This window comes from Tupaia chinensis, unplaced genomic scaffold (genome assembly GCF_000334495.1).
Source record: "Tupaia chinensis unplaced genomic scaffold, TupChi_1.0 Scaffold144991_2, whole genome shotgun sequence".
Classification (NCBI taxonomy): domain Eukaryota; kingdom Metazoa; phylum Chordata; class Mammalia; order Scandentia; family Tupaiidae; genus Tupaia; species Tupaia belangeri.
Window position 1 is genome coordinate 3,567,715 of NW_006204851.1, and position 11,362 is coordinate 3,579,076.

General features: G+C 40.5%; 1 pseudogene; it reads left to right on the forward strand.

The window, feature by feature from the left end:
- The first annotated feature begins 8,918 nt into the window (after nucleotides 1-8,918).
- On the forward strand, nucleotides 8,919-9,194 carry LOC102471424 (LYR motif-containing protein 4 pseudogene; annotated as a pseudogene).
- Nucleotides 9,195-11,362: the final 2,168 nt, after the last annotated feature.

The following is an 11,362-nucleotide window of genomic DNA, read 5'->3' on the forward strand; positions in this document are numbered from 1 at the left end:
CTCCATTCTCCTCTCGGGATCTTGGGCACGCACGCACACGCGCCCGGCATGTTTTAAGCCACCGGGTCCGGGACGCGAACCGCAGTCAACTACGTGGGAGTCCAGCGACATAGCCATTACGCTAACTGCTGGTTCCCAGGAGTCCAGCACCTTTAACCACTAGGTCACCTGCTGGCCCCTCTGCAGTTTAAGTTTGACATTATCTCCAAATGAAAGACTAATTTTTTTGTTAGTTTTAGAAATTTTTGCTATAGGGTGCTTGCCAGAGAAACAGACAGAACGTGAGAAATAGTCCCCCAGTGGGGATGGCCACACTGCAATCCCTTCTCCTACATTCTCCTCTTGGGATTTTGGGCACGCACACATGTAAACCTTGGCATGAGTTTCAAGCTGCCCAGTCTGGGACTCAAACTGTGGTCGGTTAGGTGGGAATCATTAACTATTATACCACCTGCTGGTCCTGAAAAAAAAAATGGTCTTTAAAATAATGTATGGAACATTCTTTGGGGAGCTGAATGGTTCCCCCTTGTTAAAATATGTGTGTTTTATGCTAAATATGCAAATAACATGTTTTAGCATTATTATTCAAAGCTAACATTAATTGAATACCTCCTATGTGCTAAGGACAGTCACATTAATAATCTCCCAAACATAATGCTAGTTATTAGTACTGATGAAGAAACTGAAGTACAGAGAGGTTTGGTAACTTGCTTATAGTCACAGGACCATTGAGTGACAGACCTAGGATTTGAGCCTTGCTCCCCTGATTCTAAATCTCTTACCTTTCACATGATACCACAGTTGCCTCAAGTTACAACTGGTTTGAACACAAAAATCTGTATTGTCAGCCTGACTTTCTGACCTATGACCAGAAGGTCAGTGGGAGTTTTCTCCCTTCCCTGGCTCCACTAGTGGTAATATCCTTGAGACTTGAGGAGCCAAAAAGGGAGGATCAGACTAAATGAACGATGTTTCTGTCTTTGCTTGATAAATGGAATTAGCATTCCTACATGAATGCTGAATTGTTAATTGCCTTCCTTAGGTTCATCATATACAACACAGCTATAGGCCTTGGCTGTACCCAGGAGGTATTTAAGAAAAGTAGCCCCATCTGAAAATCATGTTATCCTGTCAGTCTGTCTACTGACAAAAATAGAAAAGATAAGGCATGCTATTTAATTTTTTCCCTTTTCTTTCGTTTTTTTCTTTTAAATTTGCCAGAATGGTTGTGCTTTTCCCAGAGAGAGACAGAGAGACAGGGAAAGAAGAAAGCTACCCCCTCAATTCCACCCCCCCCAAACATGGGGCATGGTCTTGCCACAATCCCATCTCTTCAATCTCTCCCTCCTTTTGGGATTTGTGGGCATGCATAGACATACACCTGGCTTGTCTCTTAAGCTGCCAAGTACAGGACTCAAAATGCACTGTTGACCATGTGGGATTCAGCTCCCTTAAATCTAGCTGCCACAGATTGGCCCATAGTTAATTTTTTTTTTTTTGAGAGATTTTCACTGTAGGGCGCGTGCGCTCGCCAGACAGACAGAGAGAGACATAGAGACAGAAAGCGAGAAATCACCCCCCAGGGGGGATGGTCACACCGCAATCCCTTCTCCTCCATTCTCCTCTCGGGATCTTGGGCACGCACGCACACGCGCCCGGCGTGAGTTTTAAGCCACCGGGTCCGGGACACGAACCGCGGTCGACTACGTGGGAATCCAGCGACATAGCCATTACGCTAACTTCTGGTTCCCCGATAGTTAATTTTTTGAAGTTTGTTTCTTATATAAGAGAGAGAAAGGAAGGGGCACCCCTAACAGTGTCCTTATGCCACAATCCACTCCCAGCCTTAGCTCTCCTGGATCATGGGCCTATATACACAACCACAGTGCATAAGGGAGCCTTGGGATGAACCCAGAATCTTCTCATGTGGGTCTAGTAACTCAGAGTATTGTTATCATTGCAAATGGCATTGTTTATTCCATTTTTGGGGAAAAAAAATTCCTTTTTTTTTTTTTTTTGCTATAGCTTGTGTCTGCTCTCTGGGGAGACACAGAGAGACAGAGAGAGACAAAAAGTGAGAAATCACTTCCTGGGAGAGGGTGGCCTTGCCATAATTCCCTGCCTTCCATTTTATTGGGATTCTGGGCACATATGCACACATACCTGGAGTGATTCTCAAGCTTCTAGGTCTGGCACTTGAATTGTGGACTCTGCCATGTGGGATCCAGTACCTTAAACATCATGCCACCTGCTGGCCCCTATTTTTCTTTAAAGTTTACTTATTTCTTACATGAGAGAGAGAGGAAAAAAAGCAGAGTGAGAAGAACCTCCAACAGGGTCTTCATGTCACTATCCACCCTCAGTCTCAGCTGACCCAGAGCACAAGCACATGTGTGTCCAGTTGCATTACCACTTCTCCACTACCTGACCCTGTTTAATTTTATTATATTACAACACAGCACAAATATGTAAAGTTAATTACATGTTGATTGAAACATCCTTTATGAAAGGATTGACATAATTCAATATACGTATCGAATGTTTGTGTTTTATAGCACCATACTCGGCACAATGAAGCCATTTGGTAGATATAGAACATGTTCCCAATGACATATAAATTAACTTGGAAGATGAGACGTCAGAGTAGAACATACTACTACAATGAACGTGTGCTTCAAAAAGTTTGTGGAAAAATGGAATTCAAGTTTGAATTTATATAAGTGCAAAGAAATGTAAAAGCTTATGCATAGATTTTTTTCAGCATATGTATGTCCATGAAATTTTTGAATATTCCTTCATACAAGCCTAAGTGCTAGGTGCTCAGAGAGAATATATCTATTTTAGGGAAAGCCTCTCCAATGAAGAGGATCTTGCAGGATGAGTAAGATTTGGATAGACAGAGAAAACACATTCGGAGATAGGAGATAGTTTCAGAGGTGGAAAGTTAAAGGCTTAATGAGGTAGTATTGAATCAGAATGTAAAATGAACTTTTGGTCAGTGGAGAGTTATTGAAGATTTTTGAGCCGATAAGTTACATAACAAAAACAATATTTTTTTTTGAGAGGTTTTTGCTATAGGGCGTGTGCGTTTGCCAGACAGACAGAGAGAGACATAGAGACAGAAAGTGAGAAATCACTCCCCAGGGGGGATGGCCATGCCGCAATCCCTTCTCCTCCATTCTCCTCTCGGGATCTTGGGCACGCACGCACACATGCCCGGCGTGAGTTTTAAGCCACCGGGTCTGGGATGCGAACCGCGGTCGACTACATGGGAGTCCAGTGACATAGCCATTATGCTAACTGCTGGTTCCCAGCAGTATTTCTATTGATAGATGTACTGACGGTAGTGAGTAGAATGGAATAAGCATAAGTTCTCAACTTTAACCACACATTAAAATCAAGTGGAAAATGTTACACAATACCAATGCCTGTCTCCTAATCTCAGAGATTCTGACTTAAAGATATGGGATATAGCCTTGGTCTTTGGATTTCAAAGATCCCTAGGTATTTCTAATATTTAGCAAAGTTTGAAAAACACTGCAATGAAGAAAGGAAAGATATTAGCATCGAGATCAACTCGAAGGTTATACTAACACAGGCCTAAGATAAGAGTCCTGGGACTGCTGGGATGGGTAGGAAAGAGAATAGAAAGGAAGGACTTTATTGAGCTTCAAGATAGACTGAACACAAAATGAGAGGAAAGATTTTTTTTTTTGGAGAGGTTTTTTTGTTTGTGTGTTTCTTTTTGCTATAGGGTGTGTGCTCGTCAGAAAGACAGAGAGAGAGAGACAGAGATACAGAAAGCGAGAAATCACTCCCCAGGGGGATGGCCACGCTGCAATCCCTTCTCCTCCATTCTCCTCTTGGGATCTTGGGCACGCACTCAGCATAAGTCTAAGCCACCGGGTCCAGGACTTGAACCACGGTCGGCTACATGGGAGTCCAGTGACATAGCCATTACGCCAACTGCTGATGCTGACAGGAAAGATTTTTTTGAAGTTTATTTTTATTTATTTCTTCTGAGAGAGAGTGTGTGTGAGAGAGAGAACCCCCTAAAGACTCTTGATGCTGCAACACATTCTCAGCCTTTAGCCAACCCTGGATCATTGGGAAAGCTTGTACACAGTGTATTAGGGAGCTATCCATCCACGCTTGAACTGGGAACCTTCTCATGAGAGATTGCTTCCCAGAGCATTATGTTTTACTGCTGTGCCACAGTCTGGTCCCAAAGAGAGGGAAATTTTAAAGATACCAACAAGAGTTGTGGATTTGATGTCTTGTTCATGGTGAGCACCAAAGTAATACTGAAATAACTGAATTAATATGATAATGTAGAGACTCACGCTCCATTAGCAGAAATCTGGATGTCACTGAGGAAAGTCATTTTGGAAGTGAAAGGGTGATTTTTTTCCTAGGCCAAGGAAGAGATAACATCAAGTTATGCAAGTCATGTCAGTTTTAAAAGGTAAAATTAGGATTCTCAAGCAAAATCAGGGCTATAAATTGCCACTCAGAAACCATTCTCAGGGGAACAGCAGATGGCGTAATGGTTACATTGCTGGACTCCCACGTAGTCGACTGCTGTTTGAGTCCTAGACCCGGTGACTTAAACTCATGCCAGACGTGTGTGCGTGCATGCCCACAGATCCCAAGAGGAGAATGGAAGAGAAGGGATTGCAGTGTGGCCAACCCTCTTGGGAGTGATTTCTTGTTTTCTGTCTCCCTCTGTCTTTTCAGTGAGCGCAGGCACCCTATAGCAAAAATCTCTCTTTAAAAAAAAAAATCCTAGAATATAAATAAGAAATTATAAAATAAAATTGGAAGAAAATAAAAAACTTTTTAAAAAAGTTTTTTCTTTTTTTAGAGAGATTTTTGCTATAGGGCGAGTGTGCTTGCCAAAGAGAGCCATAGAAAGTGGCAAATCATCCTCTCAGGGGATGGCCAGGCTGCAATCCCTTCTCCTCCATTCTCCTCTCAGGCTCTCGGGCACACACGAACACGTACCCAGCATGAGTTTTAAGCTGCCAGATCTGGGACTCAAACTGTGGTTAACTACAAGGGAGTTTAAGGATGTAACCATTGCATAGTCTGCTGGTTGCCTTAAAGATATTTTTGCTATTGGGCATGTGTTCTCGCCAGAGAGACAGAGAGACAGAAAGTGAGAAGTCACTCTCCAGGGGGGATGGCCACACCACAGTCCCTTCTCCTCTATTCTTCTCTTGAGATTTTGTGTATGCACACACATGCCAAGGCTTGAGTTTCAAGCCACTAGGTCCGGGACTTGAACTGTGTGGGAATTCAGCACCTTAAACACTATGCTACCTGCTGACCCCAAGAAACCATCTTTGTAACTATCCTGAGATGGCATGACCTAGAGCAAAGAACATATTAAGAAGAGAAGGTTGGTGATCAAACCTCAGGGAAGGCAGAGTCATGTTCCTGTTGTCCTGTTGTTGCTTTTACCAGTCATAATGTCCTGTGCATGTTGGTAGTCAAAGAGAGAGTATAGCCCTCCAGCAGCAGCAGCAGCAGGAGGAGGAGGAAGAGGAGGAGGAGGAGGAGATTCTCAGCATTGTACAGTTATTTTAAGTGTAGAGGACAAGATCCCTCTCTTCAGGTAGATTATATTCTATTTGTATGGACAAGCCATGGTACTAACTGTGTTAGTCAGTAGAGCCGTTCATGCTAAACATGACAATATATGATAGAAATATTCAGAGGAAGGGCAGAAGGGCTGAACTTGAATAATGAATGGGTGTACATCTTGATTTCAGATTGGAGGTAAAGATGAAAGGATGAATTCAGAGAGAGAGAGAGGGTCTGAGATAGAGGACAGTTTTTATCTATCTTAAAAAGTAGGGCTCAGGCTGGCCCTTTGGTGCAGCAGTTAAGTGTTCTTTATAGTGAGTTGGAACCACCATGGTCAACCACACTTTGAATCCCAGCTCCTGTGGCTTGAAAAACATGGAGGGTACATGTGTATATATGCCAAAGGTCCTGAAAGGATAGAAAAATGGGGGAAAAAGAAGTGTGGTGTGACCACACTCCACTAAGGGGTGCTTTCTCTCTTTCTTTGTTTCTTTTTCTCTCTCTTTGGTGAGTACACACACCCTCTTGGAATTAAAGAAAAAAAAAAAAAACCTGGGCCTAAGACCCTGTCACTTTCCTTGAACACTTCAACCACTTCAACCACTCCTACTCTCCACAGGCCCAGACCTTAGGAGATTACTTTCTTCGAATCTAGCCCTGCCCTGAGTCACCAGACAGACAGAACAATCTCCCTAATTTGTCATAGCTTAAGATGTGTCTGAGGTAACACCTAAGAAAATATTGCTGATGTCTGAGTAGTTGATTCTTTTAAATGAATGTGAATCAGATGGTTAACATAGGAAAAAACTTGGGTGAATTTAGTTTATCTCACAAAGACCTGAGAATCTTTCCTTTGGGGAGACTCATTTAAGTATTAAGTGAATGAAGGAGTTCAGCATGTTCACTACTTGGTACTGTGTATCAAAACAAGATGGAGGAGAATGGCCCAGCCAATCCCTCAACAGCACAGTGTTACCATGTAGCAGGCTCCACTATGCCTCAGAATAATTTCAAGTTGCCAACCTTTAGTGTAGGCACAACCTAAGACACTGCACAGATTACTGAATCAGCTCATTATTTGGTTAGTGCCCTACCATTTGTTTGACATTATGTAGACACAAGGCTCTATTGAATGAGCAAAGTATGTTACCTGGTAGGTCATAACTGAGGCCATGGAATTACAATCCAAACAACCTGTCACACATTTCAGTCACACATAGCAGCAATATAATTCTGTTGCTTTGGAAATAGTTAAAAGCCAGTTTTACATTAAGAAGACAAGTGCTTGAAAACAGGGAGGGGTGGGGTTGGAGTGTGATTGACAGCCTGTCATTAGTATTTGACAGGTATCTATGATTGTCTTTTTCTAACAGGAAAATGGATGATTCTTAAAAGTAGTTTTAGATTCTTCTCTCTCTCTCTTTTTTAAGAAATCCTCTTTCTTCAACTTTTCTGTGTAGTGTCAGTAAATGAACTGTTTCTTCTCAAATCATGCATATTGCCTTACAGCCTTCAACTGCATAGTAATATATCACAAACATTTGGATGTGGGAAGGAGAATGGCCAGAAATAACCATTTAGGTCATATGAGTTTTCAAATGCATCTATTTATGTACAGAGGGTCCCTACAGAAAACTGTTTTATTTCAGGGACCATTTTACCCTGATGACAAACTGTAAGTCAGTGAGTCATTTTCATGGTCTGACATTTTGCTATAAAAAGTGCTTGAGAAAGGGTGCATCACATTTACAGACTACTTGTGTCCTGAAGCAAGTTGCAGGCATCATGTATGGCACAACATAGATTATACTGGATGGTGGACCTTTATGAGGCTGGGTTAAAATGGAAACTTGCGGTTTTTCAGCTTTATTTCAATCACCGTGGTATAGAACTAAATATGAGTTACAATAATGGGTAATTTGAGAACTAAAAGATAGGAATGATATAATTTAGTCATAATTCCTACATGAGAGGTCTTTAAAAATTCATGGACAATGTATAGTATGTAAAAACTATTCATGGATTTCATTTTTTTTAAAATCTTTTGCAATAGGGCACACATTTTATCCAGAGAAAGAGAAAGTGAGAAATCACCCCCTTGGGAGATGGCCATGCCTTGATCCCTTCTCCTCCACTCCCCACTAGGGACTTTGGGTATGCACACACACACACGCATGCACACGTACTTGGTTGATTTCAGTATTTTTTTTTGCACCAAAATAAGCTCACATTTTAATTCCACTTTTCCTATAAACTTTTTGAAGTCCTTTCATAGTGTTTAAGCTGAATAGTACCATAATAACTTTTCTTCTAATTAAAACACTTCTTTTTAATATATCTCTAGATTCCCATTGATACATGTAATGTACTTCTAAAAATAATTTAGTAAGTCCTCATGTTGTTTCAAAAGTTTGTCAGAAATTTTTTATATAAACAATGTTATAAATTATAAGCATATTCCCAATTTTTGTTCACCCAAAGCTACTTAACCCATAATATGCTTGAAGTAAAATATTGTGCATCATATGTAATAACATTTATAGTAAAAACAAGGTTCAGTTCCAACACAGGAGGACCAAAATCAATTTTTCTTTTCTGTGGTGATTCCCCTGCAGTGCTGCCATCTACTCCAACTCTATCACTTAATCAGAGAGACCATCCTTGGCTCCAAGACAGGACTGGTCTCTTCAAGAGCAGAAAAGAAGAAAGGCGGAGACTTTTAGGCATTTGGGACTGTTCATTTCTTGTCTTTTCTTTTCCTTTATCTTATATTGATCTGCCTGCTGCCCTGAAAATAGAGTCTCTTTAAATATTTGAACCCACTTTTGAAGAATGACATGTTCACCAGGCAGACAAATGACTCTGATAAGGCATCTTAGGCAAAAATTGGAAGTTGTGAAATACCACATTTGAAAAAATAAAAGTAATTTGGTATGACTTAGCCAGAGGTACAAAATGAGGCAGCGTTAGGAGCTGGTGCTAGGTAGGGGCTTTCATTTCAAGAAGTCTTGAATGTCAAGGTGGAGATTTTGCATTTTAATGATTAATGAGAGTGCTGAGCTGAGATCTACCATTCTAGTGGCACTATGGGAAATAGGGAGGCAGAGACATAGGAAGGACAACAGAAGGGGAGAGGAACATTTTCATATAGTTTCTATTTTTAATTTTAAGTTTAAAGTTCTTTAATTGTGGTAAAATATATGTAACATAAAATTCATAGTCTTAACCATTGTTCAGTGTACAGTTCATTAGAGTTAAGTACATTCGGAACTCTTCTCCCCTTGGAAAACTAAAAATCTATATCCAGATATTATTTTTTTCCTACTAAAATGGCAGCCTCCAGCCACACACAAGTGTTAGATCTGTACTGGGCGATGCTGAGAGAGAGCAACCATTTCAGTGCCTACAATTACAGAACGTATGCTGTCAGGAGATTAAGAGATGCCTTCAGAGAAAATAAAAATGTAAAGGATCCTATAGAAATTCAAGCCCTAGTGAGTAAAGCCAAAGGAGACCTTGAAATAATTCTCCGACAAGTTCATATTTGCCAACTGTATTCAACTGACAAGGTTATCATTGCGAATCAAGAGAAGCTCAAGACCTAGGGAGCTGGGGACCAGTCACCAGCGGCAGCCAGGGACCACCTTCCGCATCCATTCTGTGCTGGGGATGAGGTCTCCCAACACCAGCTTGAAGTAGCCTCTTGCTCTGCCTACCCTAGAGGAGCTGATAAACTGAGTTGTGTTTGTATCCTACTGCAGCCTGCCTGGAAAGGAAGGCTGTCTCCTCAGCTCAAGTGTTAGAAGGAAGAGTTGGAGCTCACTCAGAATAATACTATGTATTATTGTGTCTCCTCTCTGCCCTGCCTTATTTTGTATCCCACTGCCACTGTATAGACTTTGTTTCTTGCTCCTTGACAGTAAATAGAATTGTCTCCCCCCCCCAAAAAAAAATATCTAAATCCATTAAACACTAACTTCCCACTTTCTCCTCTTTAGATCCCTGGGCAACTATCATTGTACTTATTGTCTTTCTGAATACTCTAAATACCTTATATAAATGGGATCATCTAGTACTTCGCTGTGATTGACTTATTTATTTACTTTAATTTTTACAATAAAAGTAATTAACGTTTATGGTTCAAAGGATTCAAAACAGTACCAAAATCTGTAAAATGAGAAGGTAAAGCATGGAATAAGTGGCAAGTTTTGTTAAATAGATTTTCAAAATCTATTTAGAAGCTATCATTTGCTGACTGTATGTATTATGCCACTATTGAGTGTTTTGCATGTGTGAATTCATTTTACTGTCATTGTCAGGTTCCGAGTAGAGAAGTCTGACAAGAATTAAGAAAGAAGTTAAGGTTAAAGCCATAAAGACAAGAATGTGGAGAAGAATTTCTGTGCCAGTGAGAGAACAGGATTGTGGAGACTCTTCAAAAAGTTTATGGAGGGACCAGATGGTGGCACAATGGTAATGCAACTGGAAACACATGAGAAAGGTCCTGGAGGAGACAGGGGTTAGATTCTAGCATGAACACCCTCCTGAGGATGCCTGACTTTCTCTCTGTCTGTCTGTCTCTCTTTGACCATCATAGAAAATATAAAAAGTAAAAATAAAAATTTTTAAAAGCTCTTGGAAAATGTGTATTATGAAAAAACTGCATGGATTTCCAAAACTTTTTTGAGCCAACATACATGCATCCAGTTTTTTCCATAAACTATTTGAAGTACCCTTATATGCTATGGGAACCAAGGAAGCTCAGTCACAAACATTGAACTGAGAAAAGCAAGGCAGGAGGAAGGGATATATCCCAGGCCCACATTGAACTGAGCAGAGCAAGGCAGGAGGAAGGGATATATCCCAGGTGAGCCCAAAGTTCACAGGACCCTCCTCAGACACTGGTTCCTGAGCTTAAAAGACTGTTATCAGACATGCTTACTGGTGGGGAAAGTGCTCTTATCAACCTTACTTTGGTTTAACTTAAGAATTTTGGTGTTGGCTACCAGAAACTCCTCAGAGGGTCTTAGCCCCCCAGTAATGATATCAATTGATTTATGTCATACCTATTCCTGTGCTAGCCCAGATCAATATTCCATAAACTGTATTTTATAGAAACACACTTGTTTTCTAAATTCACAAATTAAAACTTGATACTAGATACTTCTCCTAAAGAGTCATGTTACATAAGTGTTCATTAAAACCTCTGAGAAATCCTACGATAAATAAGACACCTATTGAACATTTAAATCACTATTTCTCAGATATTTTGGCCATCATTTTTGTTTCATTTCTCTCTAGAAACATCTATATACACAGTATGTGGCCAGAACTTAATGTTTTGTGCACCACAGAAACAGAGAGAGTAGATGGTATCTTGGCTAGATCATGTCATCCATTCCGGCATCTACGAAGTCTGCCCTGAGGAAGCACCTCAGGTATGTAAGATTCATATCTAGGTTCAAAAAACAAGAAGTAAAGGAAATGTCCTCATCCTCAAGTGTAATTACACTATCTCTGAGATGCCTAGAAAGATGATTTATGCTAAAGAATTTAACTAAATTTCACATCCCTTAAATTAAAATTCAAGCTCTTTAAGACTACCTGTAAAGAACCAGCCTACCGCTTCCTACTTCCCACTTTAGTTTCTTAATGATTATTGAGGCCTCAATGCCATCACTGTCCAGAACTGACAACTGATACTTGTTCATAACTTCTTAGAATATGTTTTCTCTTGCCTAGGTCTCTGAAAGATCTACAAATCAATATAAAT